Source organism: Camellia sinensis, chromosome 5, assembly GCF_055761805.1.
Source record: "Camellia sinensis isolate YWXY chromosome 5, ASM5576180v1, whole genome shotgun sequence".
NCBI lineage: Eukaryota > Viridiplantae > Streptophyta > Magnoliopsida > Ericales > Theaceae > Camellia > Camellia sinensis.
Genome location: NC_138965.1, coordinates 122,457,047 through 122,482,415, shown reverse-complemented (window position 1 = coordinate 122,482,415; position 25,369 = coordinate 122,457,047).

The following is a 25,369-nucleotide window of genomic DNA, read 5'->3' as shown; positions in this document are numbered from 1 at the left end:
CACATGCCGAGGACAGGGTGGGGAGACTTATCAGATTCCCTTCGCTCCTCCTCCGACTGATTATGAGCTTGTCGGAGTCTATGGCTCGACCCCGGTATGTACTACCACACTTTGCATTCTGTACAGTCATTTCAATTCATTTGATATCCCGCAGAATACTAATGACTTCAACCCTTTTGCAGGCTTTCGTCGAGTACACTCGCCAGTCCCTGGAGTTGACAGCCTCAGCGGTGGGGATGCTGCAGCGGTGCATCGACTTGTTGACCATCTACAATATCCCGGTAAGTTCTTTCAACTGCAGTCTCAAACTCTGCATGATCAGCTTCATACATAATCTGATGCATCACACTATCAACACAGCACTTGATTCACAGCACTCACGGCACTGATACACTGTAACCTACACATTGTTCACAGCGTTGCTCACGGCATTCATACACTGTACTCATACACTGCATTCTGTATTGATATACTGCTCACAGCATTCATACACTGCACTCATACACTGTATTCGGCATTCATACCCTGCTTTGCGTAGCATAACTGATGCATTTGCCCTTTGTCCTTTTCAGGCCCCATTTCAGATTTCGGCTGGAGGAGGTGCTCCAGCTGGACCATCTGTTCCTGCTCGAGGAGGAGGGGGAGTCAGGCGGAGGATGACTATCCACAGTCAAGGTAGGCATAGGCACACCCGTGCTGAGAGCAGTTCGCGAGAGCCTTCCCCTGATGATTCTGACGAGGAGGCGACATCGTCCCAGGGTGAGGCCGGGGACAGCTCAGATTCCGACTATGGAGATGACGGTGATGACCCTGGACCTTCGTCCAAGAAGAGGACCAGGACCAACTCCCGCACTTGAGATGACTGATATTGATCCAGACATTCTGCTGCTTTTTTCTTTTTTTTGCTCTGTTCAGACATTTTGTTGCTTTTCTCTTTCCTTTTTGCTTTACTTTTCTTTTTACTGGTAGTTTGAGCACCTTGTACTGCCTCAGGCAGGTTTTACTTTCTCAAAACTATGTACTTTTTGCAAAAGACATGATGAAATGAAACGGCTGTTTTGTTCAAACAGTGTTACATTTGTACATTTTATGCATCACATCGCATCACACCGCATTACACAACAATGTAAATGAGATTTCAACTTTTGAAAATTAAGCATTTGCATCGTAATAATCAGGTTGTGAACCGAGTAATGACAAAAACAACTCGATAATCAAAATGAAGAACTCGATAAGCTAACCAAGTGTAAATACAACTTGATAAGCAAAGCAAAGACTTGAAGAATGTGAAATAGAACTCGATAAGCAAATGTACAACAACTCGATAAACAAATCGCGATAACTTGATAAACGAATGAGCAACAACTCGATAGACAAATGAGCAACAACTTGATAAACGAATGAGCAACAACTCGATAGACAAATGAGCAACAACTCGATAAATGAATGAGTAATAACTCGATAGATAAATGAGCAACAACTCGATAAGCAAACACGCATTTTTTTTTTTTTTTGCATGAGACAAGCAAAGCATATTCTATGCAAAATTGAAAGCAAGCACATTTTACGCAATAGACAAGCATATTATATGCAACATTGAAAGCATATTCTATGCGTGAATCATAACGATGCGCGGCACGCATGCAACAGAAGTGTAGATGAAAGTGCATATTCTATGCAGTAGGGGGGGCATCAAACATGTACTTTGGTGCCTCCGATTTATCCCTCGGAGGGCTTTGCAACACACTCAGCTCAAAAGGGTACACCCTATTTATATTGGCAAGAGATAATATCTGCATGTGAAAACCATAGGTGCTGCTTGGACTGCCATTCTAACTTGAAGCGGGCTTACACTTGGGGTCGAGATACACTCATACTCCAGAGAAAGGCGAGACCTGACAAGATGTACCTGGAACACAGCCTCGGAATTTGCTGGAGTTGAAACACACTGAGATGTTCCAGATTTTCCCTCTTTTCTCTTGCTTCACAGTCTAGAACCTATATAGCTTCAAATAGGTCCTGGTTTTACTGTTCTCACATGACCTGGGTTGAACCCTACGGTTTATGAAGCAAAGGTGGAGAATGACACAGCACTCTGAGCACAAAACAATTTATTTTTTAAATTGAACTGAGAAAGGGGTCCCAACCGGGTATTGAGCCTACAACTGACCGCAATCAAAACGACTCAACAAAGAAAAAAAAAGGTAAACAACCTAAACACATCGAGTAACACTCGAAACGACTCAAAACAAGAAGCGAGACAAACGACACAACAAACATGACACTCAGACGTATTACAAAGGCGAAAGACCTCTCAGTCGCGAGGAGCCAGTTTCTCCGGGTATGGTTTCCCACCTTTTCTCATTTGTGAGTCTCGCATCACTCGGCCCTCAGGCTTTGTTTTTTCTGAAAAAGTCCTTTTCTCACTTTTTCTCTCAGCGCACATCTCTTTATTCTTCAATCTCTCTCTTTTTTATCCCTCCCCTGGATGGTTGATGGATAATTAGGAGGTTGTGCGCTCGTGCCCCTAGTATTCTGCTAGATTCTTCTTCTTCTGCTCACAACAGTGAACTTTCCCCACAGAGGGATTGCATTACAATTGGGTGTGTAGCCAATTTGCAGCTGACATCGGTTGATGATGCTCTGCTAGAGAGTTTGGACGTGGTCTGATGTGTCCAGACGAGGGAGTGGAATATCTTAATCCAACCCAGTTCGTGCGTCACACTTGGTTTGATACGTCGTTGCTCGGAGGATGAGATAGCTTTCGACATTTTGTTGCTAGCTTCAATTGTGCCTTTCTTGGCGAATATGGTGCCCTTTCTGGCAGGTAGAGTGCCCTTTCTGGCAAGTGTGGTGACAATGGAGAAAAGACAGAACACCTAACTCAACTGTGCCCCTAGTTCAGTATTTTGACTTTTTTTTTGTTTTGGCTTTCTACTAAAACAATTTTGATCAATATAAGAGTTAGATTAACATGTTTGTTCGATTTTCTGATTTGAAACCACGTAAGTCAGGCTGTGAGTACTGAAAATTTTCCTTTTTTGGGTCCAAAAAATGGTCCAGTTTTGGAAAAGATGGAATAATTTTTTAGAGAAAATTAGTCAACCTCATTAAAAATTCTCAAAAACTGTTTTTACAAATGGCCATTGCCCGACCCACGTAGAATTTACTTTTGAGATGCACAACCTTGGATCCAAAACAATGGAAAATTGCCCCTTGTCTAAGTGACATTGCACGGCAACGGAAAGTTGCCGCTTGTTTGATTAGCACCGCAGCACACCGTATGGCAACGGAAAGTTGCCCCTTGTTTGAATAGCACCGCAGCACACTGTAATCAGTCCTGAAAGTGACGATCACAACCAAACTCTCAGATACAGAGAAAACAAAGATGATCAAAACCATTGCATGGACACAGTCGATTTGGAAATATTTATGGCTGGACTTCAGAATGAAGTTGCCTACGTATCCCAAACATGGGAATCAAGCCTTACGTAGTTCGGGTGTTAAGGTACACTCGGGTATTAACCTCTCCTTTTGCGCTCTAACTTTTGTCAAGGCCGCCCTTTCTGGGTTTTCAACCTTGCGAGCTCAATTTTTCTTTTCTTTTCTTTTCAATTCTTTTCATTTTCTTTTCATTTCTTTTCTTCTTTTCCTTTCATTTTTTTTCTTCATTCTTTGCATTTTTCTTTTTCTTACTCTAACTTTTGCCTGGGTCGCCCTTCCGGGTTTTCGGCCCAACGAGCCTCTCAAGGCTAAAAGTGTAGCTTTGTCCATGTCAAATGGTTTTAGGATCTCGAAGCCATCTGAATCCAGGAGAATGGCCGTTGTTCGCTGATGATGTAGGAGTCCATCCAATGGGGTCTGAATTACCCCCAGTGTTGTGGATAGGAACTCAATTGTTCTTTAGCAAGACTTTCTTTTTTTCTCCGTTCTAGGATTTGGCGTTCTTGCCAATCTTCAATAGCTTGAGAAATGTACCAATTTTTTGCTCTTCGAGCATATCTGTAGTTCTTTTGCCCCTAATTTGAGGGGTGCTTCTGATCTAGCTTTGCAAGCTTTCTTCTGACGGCGTCCGACCTTCTTGATCTGACTTTCTTGCCTCTTGTTCGAGGGCTGCTTCGAATCTGGCCACACAGCCCTCACATTGTGGTTGACCGTTGAACAATCTGAATCCAGGTTCAAGGTTTGAAAGTAAGGAGTCGAGTCTCGAGGCTGAGAGCGATCCTAAGCTGCACAATCTTAAGAGCGATTCCACACAAGTCTTCGCAGGATGACGCAAAACATTTTTTTTTTTTGAAATCTTTTAAGAAAGCGACTAATCGCTCGCGCTGAAGACAATGTAGAACCAATCTGGATCAAGCTAGGATCCTTCTCAGTACTCACGTTAACAAACATGATCTCATTCATTAAGGGCTTAGCATGCCTCTCTTTCTCTCAATTTGATCAAATTTTGCAAAATCTGAGGAATTCCTCCCTCTTTGTTTTCGTTAAAAAATTTTTTTGAAAAAACTTAGGTCAATGCAATGATTTCGAGGCACAGAAGAAGTAGGTGAAAAGCACTGTCATTTCTTCAAATCTTCTGGCACAACTGGCGCAAGGCAGAAGCAAACACAAGAGTGTGAAAATTACTGTTGTTTCATTCAGATCTGTTGGTGTAACCGGCTCCACGGTAGAAACAGACTCAAAAAAAAGTGAAAAGACAAACACAAAACAAAATAGTGATATCCGAGGTAACACCCCCGAAATCACTCGACTCCTATGCAACAGGACTGACTCGATACAGCAAGACAAACTCGACTGACATAGTAAGAAAAGACTGACTATATACAGGACAACAAAATTGACTAAATACTCAAGTCAGAAAGTACAAAAACTAGCATTCACAAATGCGCAAAAGTGCGTGCCATACGCCACATCTGAAGTAAACCGAGCGTCACCCGCAGGTGGACCAACCCTTGATCACATACTCGTATTATCCTCGAAGTCCACCAACCCAGTGATGACAAATTTTGCTGAACTCGGTAGGAGAATGACCTCGTCATCAAACAGATCCTGTACTTCGTGGCGAAGTTGGAAGCAGTTATCGGTGCTGTGACCAGTCTGTTGATGGTATGCGCAGTATTGAGTAACATCATGTGAGAGAGGGAGGTTACTTGGGAGAGGCTGAGGCTCAAGAGGCTTGAGATGACCCTTTTCAATGAGGATTCGAAAAGCCTTGGACAAAGGCATGTAGAGGGCATGAAAGACCCTGCGACCTCGGGGCAGATACTTCGAAGTCTGTGGACCTTTGCTGGACGCACTAGCAACACGATCGGCAAGTGCTGCCTTGGCTTTCTGATCTTTTCTAGGTGCAGGGTTAGGGTTGGAAGGAACGGTTCTAGTACGACAGTCCCTATCCTGATTTTCCCTTTGGCTTGAACTGCTCTCGGTCTGAGTGGGGAAGATGTCATCCACAATCTTAGCCACAACTGCGAGTACTCGCTATTTATTCAACCCCCCGGCTTTCAGAGCCTCAACAGCTTGCTGGAGTTGTTCATAGGGATCTATGTCCGCCTTCATCTTGTTCTTTCCACTAGCCTCAGCTTGGTGAAAGGTTTGGGTTACTTGATCAGAGTGGAGCCTTGTTGTTGTCGACATGTCATTGCCAGAGCTTGAGACAGCTTCAGGTTGGCTGAGCTCAATTACAATTCGCCCCAGTAGCGGGGGCTCCTTCGGCATGGAGTTCCCGACATATGATGTGGCTGGTGGCGGAGCCGATATTCCGTAGTCTAGATCAGCCATAGATCTCTGAAGGTCGCCAATCATTCCCATTAGCTCAAATGTGGTGGGCTCACGAGCTTGGAACAACTGGGGTTTCCAGATCGGGTGCGCGGCAGGCGACTTAGGTAGGTGTGGCACTTCAACGTCGGTCTCGCCCTGTATTGTGATTCCTTAGTTTAGTGTCGCTACCATGACCACAATTTCCTCCAAATTCTATGTCATCGCGGGTCTGCTTAACTGAACAGAGGGGACGTGACTGGTGGCTGATGGATCTGATGAACCGGTGAGCCTCAACTGCCCCTTTTTTGCCTTGCCTTAGTAAAGGAGAACACTGGTTGCCCTGAACCGAATCTCTGAACTGAAAGAGAAAACAGGTAGCATCTCAGCCCAATTTCACCAGAACAAACATAAGCATAGCTGAATAACTGTATTCGACCACTGATCACTGTTCCCCAAATTATTGTTCCAAAACCGAATCTGATACTCGCAGATATAACTGATTCTCAAAATACTGATGCCCGCAGGCCTAATACCCAGACTTGCAAACTGAAACGTGCATTCCTGTAAAGGTACACTCTAAAAGCACATAGCAAGCAAATGAGAGCCAAAACACCCCTATGTTGGGGTAGGGTTTCCCTGTCCTATTTTGTCAGGAGCTAGGGTTTCACTACGTACGTAGCGGTTTCAAACAACCTACTATCGGGTAAGCAACCTGTCCTAGTTTTGGAATGGTCACTACGGATTTCGAATATGCACTAGGTCGAATGGTCAAAAAAAGGTGCCTCGGTAAAAACCAGGGTTTGTGTTCCCATCGTGACAGAGCCCGTAACCGGTCAGCCTTATGGCACGCTTCTCAAAGCGAGCCTCCGATAAACCGTTCAGGAATAACAGATGGCAAACACGGTGTCCTAGGCACACCAATGCAAATGCAATGCAAAGAGACACATAAGTGTAATCAAAACAAGATATCATGAATTCGAGTCAAGTTCTCTAAGTCCCCAGCAGAGTCGCCAGAAACTGTGGACGCATCCTAGGGCCTTATGCTTACCACAGTTCGGACTCAAATGTCACGGTTCTGAATCTAATCCCGCAAAGTGCAATGCGAGACCGATAAATCACCAAAGAGTCCAAATCCGGCAAATCATTTTGGAAAACTGGTTTTTAAGAAAGAAGTGCCAAACATGGACTGTTTTGCCAGATACAGAGTCGCCACCTAAATATTTTATTTTGAGGGGATTTAGGAAACCCTAACTCGTTGCCTAAGGCCACGTTTCCTTCATCACCAAAGTTGCCTCAGCTCGGGAACTTGGGTACGATTGGGGAAGGTCATCTATGAGCACCCCGCTCGCCCGATCAAAGATCGGCCTGTACTAAGCATGATATCTAGTTTTTAAAAACACATGTGTTCTTATTCCGGTTAATTAGCTAGAATTTACTAAGTGATGCGCACAACACACAAGTATAGACTAGATCGCCTAATTTGGAACAAAGCGTTGCATATCCGTTTATTTGGAAACAGTTTGAAGTTTGCTACTCGCAAATAGGTTAAAATGTGGATTTCAATGAATTGTCCCAATTCAAACAATCCAACCTTCACCCACAGGCATTCAGGCAGTTATATCACATAAGCAAATAGCCTTATGGCGAGCATGCTTTCATGTTAACACTCACATACATGCAAGATGCCAAAGGATAAACACTCACAGTGTACTCCGAGCCAAAATAAAGAACTAGTTAGTAATCAATGCATGATCCTAATTCATGTTAAGATGGCTAATGCAACACATGCGAAATGAAACTAGAAATAGGCTCGGCTATTCAAAGATGGCATCTGAGATGCGACGATTCGATACATGTATTCAACTTGGAATTGAAATACGATGCAGTTAGTATGATCCGCCGAGCCCGGTGCATGCAATACAGATGAATGATGCAAACATGCATAGCATAAGGATGCTAATTGAAAATGACCTAGAACTAACCATCGTAAGCGGTTAAGTAAAAGGGAGAAAGAAATGGAGGTTTAGAAGACATACATCGCACACACGCACGCTTATTACAACAATTGTGCCCTCTCGACGGAGGGACCGAAAGAATAGTAAAAACCAACTAATTAACTAACTATCCTGGCTAATTAATTATTACACAACACTTAACTAACTAAACAAATTAATTAAGCTATGAAAGCAGTAAAGAAGCCTCGGGGAGAGGGACAAATGCATGCATGCTCGGCTTCGCTCGGAAATCTATCGCCATGCTCATGCTGCCTCTGTTTACACTACTCTACACCTCTGAAAACTGTGCAAGTCTCAAAGATGCTTTTGAATCACCTTCTGAGAACTGTGGGATGTCACCGGCCGAAAGTCAAGGCCACCGGCCAAGAGGAACTGGCCATCGACCATTTGTGTGGATCTCGGCCAACAATGCATAGCCGGCCGGCACTGAAGATAGCCGACCGACCATCTCTTCCTGCAGAATCCTATTTTTGCTGCAACAGAGGATAGACAGAGCATGGTAATGCATTTTCAAGGCAATGTTTGCACCACCACCCTCCTTATCACGTTCGAGACTCAAAGGAGTATGGTTCTCGACCCTCGGGCCATTAATCACGCATTTCAACGCATGATGGCCAAAGGAGCCAAGTGTGCAAATTAATGCACAATGAATGCACAAAACACATGAATGCCTCACACTCTATCATGTTAGATCAAGAGCGTCGGCGACCAAGGATTGAGGCACGTTTCGTCACTTCAAGTACGAAACGTCCCCCAACCCTTGTGTTTGGTTTGACACCCCAAACCAAACACAATGCTATGCAAGTGTACCAAATACAATGCAAAGCATGCAACCAATGTAATGCGACATATGCAATGCAATCCAATGTAATCAACCTAAGCATGCAAGCTAAGTCAATGTAACATGAGCATGACAAATGCAATGCAATGTTACCTAACATGCATCCAAACATGCAAGAATATGTGACAACATATCAAGCACATGACAAAATGCAAGCTAACAAGCATGCAAGATGCGACTTAAGCATGCAAATATGCAAGGCATGTAACAACATTCAAGCATATAACAACATATGAGGCAAACATGTAACAACATGTTAAGCAACTTAAAAAAAGAGAATGCATGCCAAATGCATTACAACTTAAGCATGCAACATGTCATGGACCAAGTACACAACAAGGCACAATTGAACTAGCATGCTATAACATGCAATTTACCAAATATGCAACAAGCATGTGACAACATACAAGGCAAGCATGCAACAACATGCGGGGATGGTCTTAAACCAAAATGGACAGCTCTCAAATAGGCCCAAATCAGTGGCCAAAATGATGCGACAAAGGCATGAAATATACATACAAACATGCATGCTAATTAACCTAACGCTTAGGCATAAAAGGGCGACTTTCAAGTGCACCTAAAAGGGGGCAAATATGGACATGTGATAAACATGGTAAGCTCTGAAATCATGTTAGGGATGATGCCCAATCAACCAAATAATGCAAGTAAGGCATGCAATAAAGCCCAAAACTTGAAACTAGCCAAGGGACTCAAACCAGGGCTATATGAAGCAAGCCCCAAAGGGCCAAGGAGACCTAAAACAGTCCCAAGACAGGTTTAAACAAGACCAAAAGTGAGCTCAAAACTAGCCAACACAAGCTAGAACACAATGCCAAAACATGAGGCATGCAAGGCCACAAAAGAGGTGTTACACTGCACCTAACACAACCAAACATGGCATGACTTAAACAACCAAAATCAGAGTTATGCCATGTCAAAGTAAGCCCAAAAACCCACTTAGATGGCATCCCGAAGACCTAAGCATGATGGCATACACAATGGCACATTCATGAGGCATAAAACACAAACCCGTCAAAAAAATAAAGGAGTGACAAATGCAAGTATATGAGCATACTATATGGACTGAAATAACAAAACAAGTGATTCCAAATCACTGAAATGAGCCAAGTAAAGCATGCTAGTGACTTGGACACTCAAAGCTAGCATGCTAAAATGCATGGCGGCTATACAAAGCATGGCATATATGATCAAAACAACTCAAATCAGAGCTTAAGCATATTACAACAAGATTAAAAGCTTCATGGAGTTTAGCCAAAATCATGCTAGAAACATGGCTTAAAGCATGATGCATGTTAAGGCAAATCATGGGATTACAAGACAAGTACATGAAGCATGCATGGTATGTCTAAACCAAGTCAAAACAGTGTTATATCATAGCAAAACAAAGCCTAATATATACTGAAATGAAGTTAAAACAAGCTAAGCACACATGCTACAAACATAAGCCATTTATGCAAGCTTTCAAGACAACAAGGAGAGGGGATGACCCTCTCCTATTTAGGACACCAAAACCACCTCTCCACCACTAAAAATCCTCTGGATTTCAGTGGTGGAAGGGTCATGCAAAGCTCAAAGCAAGGGCCAAAAGGGATGACCTAAAACAAAGCCAAACAAGGCCTTGGAGGGGAGTAAACAACCCCAAAGCTCAAAATGACCTTAAACAAAGATCTAAAGCAAGAAAAATCAGAGCTTTTATTAGTTACAAACTAAGCTTAAAACAATAAGGAAGAAGGGCTAAAAGTTGTATCTAAAGCAAGGAACTCACCCTTGTAGAACTTCTTCAAGAACAAAGCTCCAGCAGGTTTTTTGAGTTCAAACCAACCCAAGAACTCTGAAATCAACCTCAAGAGACCTCAGCTCCAAGAGGATGGTGTTCTAGTGTGTGTTTGTGTGCAATAGTAAGACAATACTACACATTTGGACACAAAACAAGGCTAAACAAAGAAGAATAGATGCAATACTATATCTATCCTCTCAAGAACAATTTTTCTGAACCTCTGAGGAGGGAGGAGGAACTCCCTCTTTATAGAAGTTCAATCCAAAGCTTCTAAGAGAAGCTAAGCAAAGGGTGTAAATCCCTCCATACACGTGTATGGAGGGGGGGTAATTGTGGATGCCAGTTATGCCAGCTGGCACAAAATATCTGCATAAAGCAGATGAATAGGGTTCGGTCAGCAAAAATGGCCGATTGACCAACACAATGGCCGGCCGACCAAAAACAGTGCTGATCGGCCAACACACTTGGCCGATAGAAAGAAAACAGGGCCGGTGGCCTTAAGCCTTGGCCGGTGGGTTGAGGGAATGGCAAAAAAGCCGCTCTATTCCCTTAGAAGCAAAAACACAAGTGTTTGGTTCATGACCAAGCACAAAACAGACAAGTTGAGAGATCTTGAGGCAAGGTGCGTAGCCGAGACCTCCGAGAACTCAAAACGAACACGAGCATGGATGATCATCGAGTGCTCAAACGATGACGTCCAAGTCTTGAGGACGGTCAAAAATGGGGTGTCTACACCGGTCCAAACTCTTTCAGGAACATCACCACTCAAAGGATAGGAAGGAGATAAATTGATCACGTCAACTGCTCTCCTTATTGCCTCATCCCAAAAGGATCTTGGTAATTTAGCATGTGAAAACAGACACCTTGTTCTTTCCACAATTGTGTGGTTCAGCCTCTCGGCAATGCCATTTTGTTGAGGAGTCTTCTTAACTTTCTTTTGGTGCCGAATACCTTGGTTACGAAAATACTCATTAAATGGCCCAATGTATTCACCACCATTGTCTGATCGGATCAATTTTTGCCTTGTTTCTTTTTCAACCATGGCCTGAAAATGCTTAAATACATCTAGAACTTGATCTTTAGTTTTTAGTATAAAAATCCAAACTTTCCTTGAATAATCATCAATGAAAGTAACAAAATAAAGTGCACCACTATGTGTTCTAACTTTTAAAGGACCACAAACATCCAAATGAATCAATTCCAAAACATTTTGTTTTCTAGAAGCAACATTTTTATGAAAAGAAACTCTATGTTGTTTACCCGCCAAACAATGAGCACAAGTTTGAAGATGTGTACCTTTCAAACTAGGTAAAAGCTCTTTCTTGAACAATACTTGCAGCCCTTTTTCACTCATGTGCCCAAGCCGCTTGTGCCACAATTCGGTAGAAGTATCATCTTCAAGTGCATTGACAACACATTTACAAATTTTTCCTTGAATCGAATAAAGTGTATGAGTCTTCTTGCACTTAGCCACTACTAAAGAACCCTTTGTGAGCTTATATATTTCATTACCAAATTTGTTGTTGTAGCCTTCATCATCTAGTTTCCCAGTAGAGATCAAATTGAGGCGAATGTTGGGAATATGCCTCACATCTTTAAGCAACAACTTGCAGCCCAAATTTGTTTCCAAGCAAACATCACCCATGCCAATAATCTTGGACAAACCTTCATTACCCATTCAAACACAACCATAATCTCCTTCGGTGTAGGTAGTGAAGAAATCAACTAGTGAAGTCACATGAAAATGAGCACTAGAATCAATCACCCAATTGCTCTCTTGGCCCACAAAATTGATACAATCATCTTCACAAATGACCATGAGATCATTGATAGTAATTGCCGTTGTGTCTTCTTGGTTCTTATCCACACTTTTTTCACGCCTTTTCTCCTTGTTCTTGAGCTTCCAGCATTCCTGCTTCATGTGCCCTTTCTCATGGCAATAATAGCACTCAATGTCTTTCTTTGAAAAAGAACCATTTCTTGATTTGTCACGGCTTTGATCACAATCACGACGAGTCTTACTCCTCCCCCTTGTTTTGCTTCGGCCTCTCACAACAAATGCCTTCGAATGAGAAGAACCCGCCGATTTTCTTCTAGTTTCTTTATTCAACAAGCTACTAGTGACTTGACTCATTGTGACAACACCATCGGGCACTGAATTACTAATCATCACAACCAAAGTCTCCCAACTTTCTGGCAAAGAACTAAGTAGCATCAAAACCTGTAACTCATCATCAAAATAATTTTCATAGAAGCAAGTTGTTTAACAATACTCTTTATTTCATTCAAATGTTCCGGAATAGGGTTGTCATCTTTATATTTTAAATTAACCATCTTACGAAACAAAAAAACTTTATTTGTGGCTGATTTTCTGTCATAAAGACCTAATTTTTTTTCATGAATCATGTGCCTAAATTTCAGTAGCAACATGATGAAACATATTGTCATCAATTCATTGACGGATAACACCAATGGCTTTTCGATTAAGCCTCTTCCATTCATCATCTTTCATACACTCGGGTTTGCCACTATCACCCTCAATGGGTCCATACAAATCTTTACAAAATAATAGGTCTCCATTTTAGTTTTCCAAGTTACCCAATTGCTTCTATTAAAGCTAGACATACGACCCACATTCCTCTCCATTGATTTACACAAATAAATAAATCTAAATAAACTGTAAGCTCTGATACCAGTTAATAGGGAAAATAGATGATTTCTCACAAGTAAATCAAGCAATGGGAATAAAAATTAATGCAAAAAATTAAATCAACAATGACACAAGAATTTTACGTGGTTCCCTCAATGTGAGGTACGTCCATGGGATCGAAATCAGTTTCCACTATCAACCAAAAAAGTTTCCAAACGATTGTAAACGAGACACAAATGGTCTCACAGAACCACCTTTAGGTGAATTCCAAATAATCACAAATAAACAAGAGGAAAGACCTCACCAAATAGATGAACAACGATCTTCGAAACAGAGTTGTAGAAGACCCAAAATAATAACCCAAATCAACTTCACCAATCAATCGAAGATGCACCCAAACAGAGAAGCAAAAGACTTCCACTCAAACATGCACTACCAATGAAGCAAAATACACCGAATTAATCAGACAATTAATGCTCCACCACCAAGTCAAACGAATGCCTTCCTTTTTTCTGGAAAAACAAAATAATCCCAAATATATTGTAGATTCTTGGGCTTTTTATCAAAACCCTAACTACTAGCAAACTGATTATAAAATATGCATTGGGCCTCCAAAAGTTAGATAATATATTATAACGAACACCAAAATTTATTAAATTCTTTTAACAAACCAATTGGGTCCTATATTCCAATAACGAGGTATACCAATAGCAGCAACCTAAATTTCTACAAGCATGGAGAAGAACAATAGATAATTTTTGGAAAATTCACCATGAGATACATTTTGTTGGTTAAAAGTTTCAAGTTTAAGGCTCACTAATTTTTTTTGAAGAAATTAAAAAATAAATTCTAAAATTTTAATTTTGTCAATATAAATCCTGATATTTTGATTTATTTTCAATATAACTAGTCTGCGTATTTTTGTCAAATAAAATCCACAAAAATAGTATTTTAGCCATTGAACTCAACAAAAAATAGTATTTTAAACATTTTATATATACCTGCATTGTGTTTAATGGCTAAAATACTATTTTTCATCGATTTTACTTAATAAAAATAGTTGATTGGTTTAGATTGAAAATTTTACTTCTAGCTTCCTTATCATAAGTTTTTACTAGTTTAAGGACACAAAACAAAACTTCAAAATTCCAATCCTATTATAGTACGCTACATTTTTTTGGACAAAAACACCCTTTTTGCTTGAAACATGCAATACATCCTATAGCGATCCCAGTTTCTAACTTGACCTTTATGGTGTTTCGGACTCTGGTCTTGTGGTTTAATGTTGTTGTTTATGTCTTTCCCTCTTATTACCCATGAATTTGAGTTTTGGAATGTCTTGGGCGTATTTTGAATAGGTTGGTTAGTAGTTGGTCTAGAACCTTGTTGCCCAGAATTTTGGTCTTTCGCTCGAGCGGGTCTTCTTGCGCTCGAGTGGGCTTTGCAATCACTCAGTATTTTGTGCGTCTGCAAAAAATACTACAGAAGTGTTTTTCACGCTCGAGTGGAAATTCTTACGCTCGAGCGGGTCTGAGCTCGAGCGGTCTTTCTTGCGCTCGAGCGACTGTCTGAAGTCTGTAAAATACTGGACGAGTGTATTCTACGCTCGATCGGGTCTCATTGTGCTCGAGCGGATCATGCCTTACTGTTGTGTCTTGACGCTTGAGCGGCCTTTATTGTGCTCGAGTGGGTCGAATTTATGTGTTTGACGCTCGAGCGTCAAACTCTCCTCTCGAGCGGACTGTACGTATATCAGATCGCGTAAGTGACATTTTAAATCACTTTTTCTATCATTTCTCTCTCTAAAACTTTCCAAAAGACTTGTTCTTGAGCTTCTCTCTCTACATTTTACCTTCTCTCCTAGATTTCATCTAGATCCGTTAGGATTTCCACCCTTGTGTCTTTGGGAAAAAGATAGAGCTTGTCATGGTCTTCACTTTGATCCAAAAAGAAGTGGATTTCGGCACTTTTGGAGTTTGTCTCTTGTGTGGTTCATCTTCTCCATTTAAGGTAGGGATAATCTACTCATTTTATGAGTTTTAACATAAATGTTGGGTATTTGTATAAATGTAGGAATTTTGGAAGTTTTGGAAGGTTAGGGTTTGATTTGGGATTATAAAAGAGGGGTTTCTTGGTTTTGGACTCTATTGTGAATGTGAGATTTTGAAATGGGATTATCGGTGTACAATTGATGAAGTTGAGCCTTAGAAGTGTTATTTGAGAAAGAGGAAAAAATGCCCTAATTAGGATTAAATGAATTATTTGCCAAAATAATGAAATTAATTATGGGAATACATAATTGAGTTGGAAATGATGAAATTGGGAGAAAATGTAATTAATTGGTATAGTTGGATTGAAAACCGCTTACCTATGGAAAATGTATTAATCTATGTGTTTGATAAATTTAATTATCTGTTTAGAAATAACTGTTTTTGTGACGCCCCGATTCTACACTATTGGTTGTAGTCAAGGAAGAATCACGAATAAGTCCTGTGGTCAATAACCAAGTAAGATCCCAGTTCGCCGGAAGAGTCAAATCAGCCTCCTTTCTAAGTCTGGCTTTCTTAGGTAGCGCACTACCCTTTTGACATATCTTAAAAGGCATTGACACAAGGTCTTATAAGCAACGATAAGGTTCATACATATACGTAGAATATAAATACATAACAACCACGAATATCCTTAATTCAAAAGCTTGTTCCGTTACATTACATCCCAAGAAAATTTAAATCTTCACATGAGTCTTACAAACAACAAAAGGAAATTTCTAACTTTACTAAGATAGCCAAAAGTCTTCAAAGGTTTCAGGCTCTTCATCTCCAGCTATAAGTTCCTCTTCGTCACCTGGCATGATACGTTGTGAGCTTTGAATGCCCAATAAACACACACACACCCCGTCCTTTTTTTCCAATCCAATACACAATCTCAAATATAACAACAAGTAGTAAAGCATGATACTCAAAATAGATAAACAAGGGTTACAAGTTAGATGTTAGTAAACTAGAAATCTCCCAAAGAGATTTCGTCCTCCCAACCACAAGAATCGGATTCGGATTATTCGGTATGCCCCCTCTTTTGCTACTTTGTTGCAGAACTAACCTCGGATGCCTACCATCGATTATATACCGCGTAGCGCCAACTGCAGGGCCTCAAAAGAGACGGTAATAATGGGCCTTGCCCAAATCCCTCCTCACACCAAACCACCTAGGGTCCGAATACAACCGCTCCGTTCAAGGGTTCCGAAAGCCACTAGCGCAAGACTTTAACTTCCAAGTAGGGAACGCATCCCAACAATCCACACATCACACATTATCATCTTCACTCAAGTGATCGAAAACCCAATACCATCCCAATTAAGTTTCCCGTTGAGTTAAATGTTTTTAAACAAGGTTAAACCAATCTTAACAAGATAATAATATCCACATAAGCATGCATCATTAAGATGAAGGAGAATAAGAACATAACCATAATATGTACAACATCATGCCAAGATATGATCATACGCAAATAAACATTTTCATGAACACAAGAGCATAAAACACCTATGCATAACAAGATTTCCAGATTCGGTATTACATAAGGATTAGAAAAGAAGGGCTATTTTAGAATTTTTACCGGACTCGGCCTTCCTATGGTTCGTAGAGAATCTAATTTAGTTTTCAGAACATATTTCGGAAATGGGATAGCTTTTCTAGATTTTAAGTTATTTAGAAAACACTCCAGCACTGTCCAGATTTGTCGATCGTTACGAAAATTTGATTTTCTTGCAAACCGCTCACTGTTTTTCCATGAAACTAATTTTAGTTGAAAGCTAACTCCTTAAGGAAGATTTTGACATAAAATAGAGGTCCACAATAATTTTATACATTTTGCTAGAATTTTTGAAAGTGGCTGCAACAACATATTCTAAGGTACAATACCCAAAACAAGAAGATTTATGGGAAAAGGGATCCACTAATTGAAAATTTTCATCTCTTTTATGATGAAAACATGCTAACTAACATATATCAATGACACATCTGAAAACAATATTTAGAACCCTTAAGAACATGTATTTGAAAAAAGAAAAAGAAAGAGAAGGTTGTGTTGTGGCTTACTTGCTAAGCTTTGAATAAAATGGCTCTCTTCTCCCTTCGTCTTCCTCTCAAGACTTCTCTCTTGTTCTCCTTCCCCTCCTCTAGCCGAAAGTGTGTGTGTGAGTGTGATGCTTGTGTTTGCCATGCTAAGGAGTGGTGATATTTATAGGCAAATTTGGTGTAAAATGACATAGAAGCCCACTAGTTGGAATTGAATGGACAAGCTAGAATTTACTTGGAGTTCAATGAATTAGGAGTGCTTAGGGAGCTTAACCTTGGGAAGTTCAATGAATTATGAGTGATTGGGGAGCTTAAACTTGGGAAGTTCAATGAATTATATTTATATAGATCTCAATTAATTGATGGTACTTATAGTATAAGGTACATGTACTAGTTTTGGAAAAAATTTGAATTTAAATAAAGAAGTGGGTGCTTGGAGTTAAATTCATGTATTGGATGTAGAATTTAATTAAATTAGGCTAAGGAACCTAATCCAGCTAGGATATTCTGGTTTTGATAAAAAAAAAATATATACTAACCGACAAGATTCGAAATAATTCAAGTAACTAGGGGCTTTAAGAAAATAATTTAAACATTATGGTTTTTAAAGAGAAAACATTTTTCAAGGGCTTCACAATTTTAGGCTATCGGTAGAGGATAGTCATGATTATTTTAGAGTTGCATGATGATTAGGTAAACTGAAACTAGTCAATTGGAATATGTCATTGAATATGGCAGTTGGAATAACACATTAAATATGTGCATTAATTGATCATTGTATATGATAAAGTGTTCAAATACATTGCATATATATATTGTTTGGGATGAGATAGGGGATGTACTCCATGGTTTGGGAGGAGATAAGGGATGTACTCCACAGTTTGGGAGGAGATAGGGGATGGACTCCATTAATGATTAAGTTGGCCGGAGTGTCTAGGGTGAAAGTCCCGAAACCTTATATGCATCTGAATGATGTTGATGATTGAAGTGTTGATAATATGAGTTGCAGTCTCATTTGAATTACTTGGATAAACGAACCATGTCAATTAAGTGAATTGGAAATAGAAATGAAACTGGGTTGAAAGATGAATATCAATGTTGATGGGTTATAGAAATGGAGTAAATCGATATACATGTGTTGAACATTTTATCAGATGCTAATGTTTTAGTTATTTCTCATATTTGGTTTAGCATATCTCTACTGGGCTTTGGCTCACCCTACTTGGGACACCATTTTTCAAGTACAGGCGATATGCCATCTCCAAGGGTATAGCTTGGGAGGTTTCGAGGCTGAAGTCTCTCGTTTGTTGTTTTATTTATGTTTATATGTTTTTATTTCCAAGTTGAGGGCTTTATATGTAAAGGGCTTCTGACCCTCTTTTGGTTGTATCCAAGTGTTGACTTGGAAAGTTGTAAGCCTGTAGGGCATCTACTTTTGTTGTCAACATGTAACATCTTTTGTAAACACGACTCTAATGAATGAAAACATAATGTTTCCTTTATGATTCTAGGAATTGTGAATGATTGATTATATATTTTTTTAGGGCGTTACACATCCAGTAAACTTTGTTTTCATTTTCTTAATAGATTTCAAAACTTAAAATTCAATAACTTTTACCTAAATCTTTATTTTGTATAAAATATATATTTTTAGAATTCTCTCATCAAAATCTATCAAACAAGATCCATGATAAATATAAAATTCTAAAGGAAAAAATAACAAAATTTTCACTGAGTAATTATCTTCAAGCAGAGAAATTTCACTAAAATCAATTAAATGTTACTATAATTGGCTTTAAGTTCCACTAGCAAAAGAAAGTGAAGAAATTTTCACTAAGTTTATTATCTTCAAATAGAGAAATTTCACTAACTAAAAGTTAGAGAAATTTCAACAAAATCAAGTAAATGTCACTGTAGTTGACTTCAAACTTCACTAGCTAAAAGCCATATAAATTTCAAAAATCATTTAAATGTCACTGTAATTGACTTTCGGTTGGTTAATGAAATTTGTCTAACCCATAAAGATGATTTGAGGATTAACATTACTATATATAATCTCAATTTTTGACACCTTTTCTCACCTTTAGATACAAAGTAAAAGGATAGATATTAATAAATACATGTGGGACTCACCTACTTGTATATAGGAGTGGAAAAAAGTAAGAAATATGATCATATGTACCATTTTTCTTTGGGAGTTCATAAGTAAATTGAATTTTGAAAAATATTTACACAGAACAACTCAAAGTTCTCCAAAGGAATAATAAATATTTATAATCTTGTACATTTTGAATAAATAAATAAACAAATAAGAGCAATTAAGATTAAGGTCATTCTACAATACACACTTTTAAAAATGTACATATTATATGTAAGTTATGATATTTTGTGATCTTGATAATACAAAGTGTCATAACCAAATTACTTTTGGTCATAATTAAAGGGATCACAATAGATCATAACTAAACATGACTTGAGACATAACTAATTAGTAATAATCAAAACAACAACCACAATAAATTATAACAAAGACCATAGTAAGTTATAACCAACATGAAAATGGCTCATAACTAAGTACTCCAAACATTATTTTTTTACATAACTAAAGACCTTTTGGGTTATTAGGAAAATAACAACCTTCATAAATAAATCATAAACTAACACTACAATAAGTCATAATAAAGTCATAAAAAACACCACAATTAGTTAACAAAAGAGTTTTGGGTACATGGACACCATTTTTTAATTTTTATCTTTTAATCTGTATTATAGAATTTTCCTTCAATATTATTACATACCCAAAGACATGTTTAAGGGTTGATCACTACTGTACCATGATACTTATCAGGTAGTTTGTTGATAGTATCATTAGAGAAGCGAGTTTACAGTAGAATAGAATTCATGTTAGAGGGAAACACTATAAATTAGGTATTGTTGGCTCATTTTTGTTTCTGATAAAAGGAGGTGATTATCTAGGAATGACACAGACGATGCTTTGATTGCACAAGGGCATATTAGGCAACAAAAATTTATAAAAACGTTGAAAGTAACTGGAGCTTATTTAAAAATTTAGGGACCTCAACTACCAAACACTTTTAAGTAGGATTTATACTCATATACATTTGTATTTAGGGATGTATTGTTACTAATTTTCCTTAAAAGATTAGAGTTTAAATTGATACAATTAAAAACTCAATGTTTATTTTGTAACAAGGGTGAAGGTTATTTTTTATATATAATTTTTTCAAATTTTTTTTTTAAATTCTTATTATTGAAGATATCAAAATTTCAAACACTTGAGATTTAGAAGTCCCTTATGATTGGGAAAGAAAAAATTAATACAAAGAAATTTTCAAAACCGAGAGAGAAATTCTAAGCAAAATACATGGGGAACATGACCCATACGTCGAAAAGATTCGAATCATTGAACCTTCTATAGCTATTTTAATACATTATGTATTGGTTTCTTATGTGTGTAGTAATTTTTATGAGAAATGCTAGAAATTCACCATTTAAGTTTCGTAATTCATCCACAATGACGCGACAGGTGTTAGGTGATTGAATTTTTGACAAATTAAAAGTTGACACATGATCTGCCATATCATTATGAGTAAAAAATTGAATTTAAATTGTGGGTTTGAAACTTTTTGCTAATGTTTATACATAGAGAATCGAAGAAATGATTGAAAGTTGTTCATGCAAATTTCAACATAGTATTAACTGTTCATACACATGAAGTCAGTTATGCCATTCTTTGTGTTAGAATTTTTAATCCTAAGTGTGTGCATCATAATGAATTTTGGCAATCCCGTTTCGAAGATCTTCATTATATAATTCTTTCATTTGTCTATTGAATTTTGTTTCATTATATTTATTATGATCATCTTTTGCAAAACATGTTGAAGTAAAATTGTAGGTTGGAAACAAGGACATGAAAGATGTTTTGGTGGCTGATGTTCAAACTTAGACTTTGGCAAGATATGGATCAAGATTATGGAAGATTTTTGGGGGCAGATTTTGATGGCATGACATCATTAACAAAACAAGTTGAAAAAGTTGAGAAAAATTGGGCATTTGATGACTGCTGTTTATATTTGTAATAATTCAAGATTTGATGGAAAGCTTGGAGATGAAAAATGTGGACTTTGAAAAGATAAAAGTGGTATGTGTTGTTGGATTTATTGGCAAATCTTGTGCTAAAGATTGATTATGAATAAGATAAGAAAGTGACCAAAAATGAGGCTATTTGTCGGAGCTAGATGATGGCTAAAAGCTTGGTCTGAAAACAAAAATAGAGCAAAAAGGTTGCAACAATAGCTGGTTATTATGACTATCACGCCCACGAACAAGATCATCGCGCCCCCGATGCACAAAGATGGCTCCCGTGATCAGGCCATAACCAAAATGAACTCCCAGTACTTTTGTCTGCAGCCCGCGAAGACACAGTCGTGCCCATGACCATCCTGACCATGCCTACAATAGTGCTCTGCCTCAGGTCTATTTAGAAGGGTGCTTTGCAAAACGGTTTGGAATCTCTTTTGGATCGCTCCACATCTCTCGAGAACCCATTTGCATATTGTGTTACTTAGAGAGAATATTTTTATGAGATAGAGAGAATTTGTAGTGAGGAAACAATGTATTCTTCTCTATTCTTTTCTTGATGGTTCATTAGTTCATACGTGCTTCATCATCAATTTGCAAGAGTTCTTCACACTTTCAAAGTGAACCTTCTTGGTAGATTCCAAGATTGTAAGGTTCGATGGATTCCAAAGTTATTGGTGTTGTGGTAATTCAACAACCGTTGTTGTGGATTTAATAACAGAAGCAGATATCTATTGAAGGAAGAAGTGGAGCTACTTGTAGATTGAGCAAACGTGTATGCCTAGGAGTGACCTTTTGTAAGATATCTCTTATACTACTTTTCTTTCTATTAGTAAAAATTATGCTAACTCCCAATTGACAAGAATTAAACAACAATTTACACCAAACAAGAACAATCAAACAACTGTGTAATTGATTTAAATATCTCAAAAGAATGACAACTTCTCTGGAACAATTAACAGTTACAAAGTAAACAAATAAGTAATTTCAGAATGAAACTACCAAAGTTCACCAAGTTACAAATTACAAATTACAGAAGAAACCACTCCTAAGTCTAAAACTAAGTGTTGTTGTGTTGTTGGTGTCCCTTCTCTCTGTTAAATCCGTGACTTTTATATCTTCCTCCTCTTTTTCTGGCCCATGATTGCATGATCCTTCCCAGCTTGTAATTGCAACCTTCGTAACTGTCTTTGTAACTGCCTCCTTACTTTCCAATCCTCATACTTTGCCAAACCCTCAACCTTTCCTATCGAACTAACTCTCCACCATGCTGTCATGTGTCCTTTATCACTTTGAGAAGCACATCGACAGAGAATTCACCTCACCTTGCAAGCATCATCCTTTACAGCTAGCCCACTAAGCCACAAAACTAGCCAGTAACTGCCTTAAGGTTGCCTCTACCATTTTATGCACACGACCACTCCTTTCATGCCACCTGTCCCTCTAATTGATGAATGACTACCACTGTGACTCTACCATGTGCCATCTTCTGACTGGTCCACCTGTCGACAGGAACTTTACAAAAATGGGTGCAAACACTTTTATAGTGGATTATTTGTCTGACGATGGCCTGTGATCTTTAGATTACAAGTTGGTATAGATTCTAATTGTGATTTTTCCATGTAAATCTTTTTTGTGTCATGGTTGTTTTATTTCACTCTCTCTTCTCTATATTGATCATGGTTTATTTTTATTGAGTTGCCTAAATCGATCGTCATTTTACATTGGGACAAATTTAGATTTTTTCCACTTTTTTTGGATACGATTTTGTGCTATGACCAAAGTTTCATTATGGAGTGTACCAAGTCTGCAAGTATTCTGTTAATAAAGCCACTTTAGAATGTCGAAGGAATAAAGTGCAGCTAGGCCAAATTTGGCTCAAAATTGGGAAAACTGTTCCTTTGGGTTGCAGAATGGGTAAAAAAAAAATTAAACACATGATTTTGAAAGGTCCTGAGAAAATTTGATAGAGATTCAAAACTAATAAATATTTGGTATGGTAAATTATTTAAAACTAATAGATAATTATTTTTACTGGAAAAAAATCAAAAAAAAAATTGATTGATATGGTGATTTATTTGAAATTAATGAAGGATTGTTTCTCAAATGATTGAATTGTGTAGATAATATGATTAATTATATCAATTACAGTTGTTTATGAGAAGAAAAAAAAAATCGAATTTAAAGTTGATTAAATATTACATTCGGTCAATTATGTCACAAGAAAAATTAAATAAATTAGTAATTTTATCCATTGAAAATGATTTAGTTGATAAGTTAGATTATGCAAATTTAATTAGCAATTTTGTAGTTAAAATGTAAGAATGGTGATGTTTAAGAAATATTTTGTTACAGATTTTTCACATTTTATTTAGTACTTGAGTTCGGATTATTTTGATTATTTTTCTTATTGCAAAGTTTGTTATATATTTAAGTAAATTTTAATAGTTATATATGGAAGCAACCTTGCAAAAAAAAAAAAAAAAAAAAGAAAAGAAGAAGAAGAAGAAGAAGATATACATATCTTTTGGATCACAAATTTTTTATTTTAAATATATGAAAAGTCCCATATCAAAATTTTGAATGTCAGAGATGGCTCTAGCTACGCATAAGGAGCATGAGTACGTGACAAAAGTTTTGTGAACTTCAACAACTAGCAACTTGAAGACTTGTTAAGGAAAGATATTGCTCGTCCAATAAGAAGTTAAACAATCTCAATACAGACCATTTGAATGTTTGTTAAGGAGATCAAATATTGCTCATCCAATAAGGAGTTAACCAATCTCAATAAGGACCGTGAAAAAGTTTGGATATCAGCATGCATGCATATGTCAATTATGATACAGCAGTAGAAAGAGCACAATTAACCAATTAAGCCAAGCTTAGTTGGCTAACATGACTTTCCTAACGTTGTGTTCGATTGAGGGATTTGGGAAGGGATTTAGAAAGAGAAAGGAAAAATGTAAATAAAATATATCTACATTTCACCTAGTTTCACACATCTTTTCCGTTTCTTTTTCTAAATCCCTTCCCAAATCACTCAATTAAACACAATGTAAGGGTTTAGCCCCTGGTGGAGGTCATGGGTTCAACTCTCTTTAGGAGGAGTTGAATTAAGGAGGCAAGCACTTGACCCTTTATAAAGGGTGGGGAGACTAACTCATATTAGTACTAATCTAATAACTAGCAACTGATTTTCACCGATTAAAAATAAAAGAGGGCACAATTACAATTGGATATGTGATTAGTGGTGCAATTTTTTATTTTTTATTTTTTTGGAAAATTCAATTACAAAATGTGATTCCTAATAGTGGTGCAATTTTTTTGGAAAATTCAATTATAAAAGACTGTCACCATTCGTAAAACAAAAGTAAAGTATATTACCACCACATTAGTGTTTACAAAAGATTATAAATCTCAATTTATTGTATAGTAATTAAACAAATCATATCTGTCCTTTATTAGTTACCTAGCTTCTACCTCTATTTTCTTGTATTCTACCAAGAAATGAGTGTGTACCCTTGTTTTCCACCTCTAGCTATTTGAAATGAATAATTTTGAAGAAAATTCTATGTACTATATGCACCTTGTTATATGTTCTTGTAGTGTATGTCACTTATTTTTGTGGTACATATTACATATTTTTCTGGTAAGAGTTATGACAATTTATGATTCAGAAATGAAGTTATATATTTTGTAATAATATTACATATTTTGTGATATTATTACACATTTTGTGATTAAAAAATGTTTAGACAAGAAAATGTATAACATTACCACAAAAATACGTAGCACTGCCACAAAATGAGTGTTTTTCATTTTTAAACCACATATTGTTGCAACTCCTACCAAAAAAAATACATAACATTTATAACGAAAATACGTAACAAGATGCTAACAGTATGCACGCTTTGAAAGGTGTATACTATAGCATCACCCCTAGTTTAATTGCCTCAAGTTGATCATAACATTACTTGTTTAAATAACATGAGAATTTTTTGAGTACAAAGTCATATAGGATATATATAAATATATGCTTGCATCTTCGTCTGCAATATTGAAATAAACAATTCTCACTCAAAACATGATAGTTCGTTGCGAACAAAAAAGAGGCCAGGAGGTCCTTCA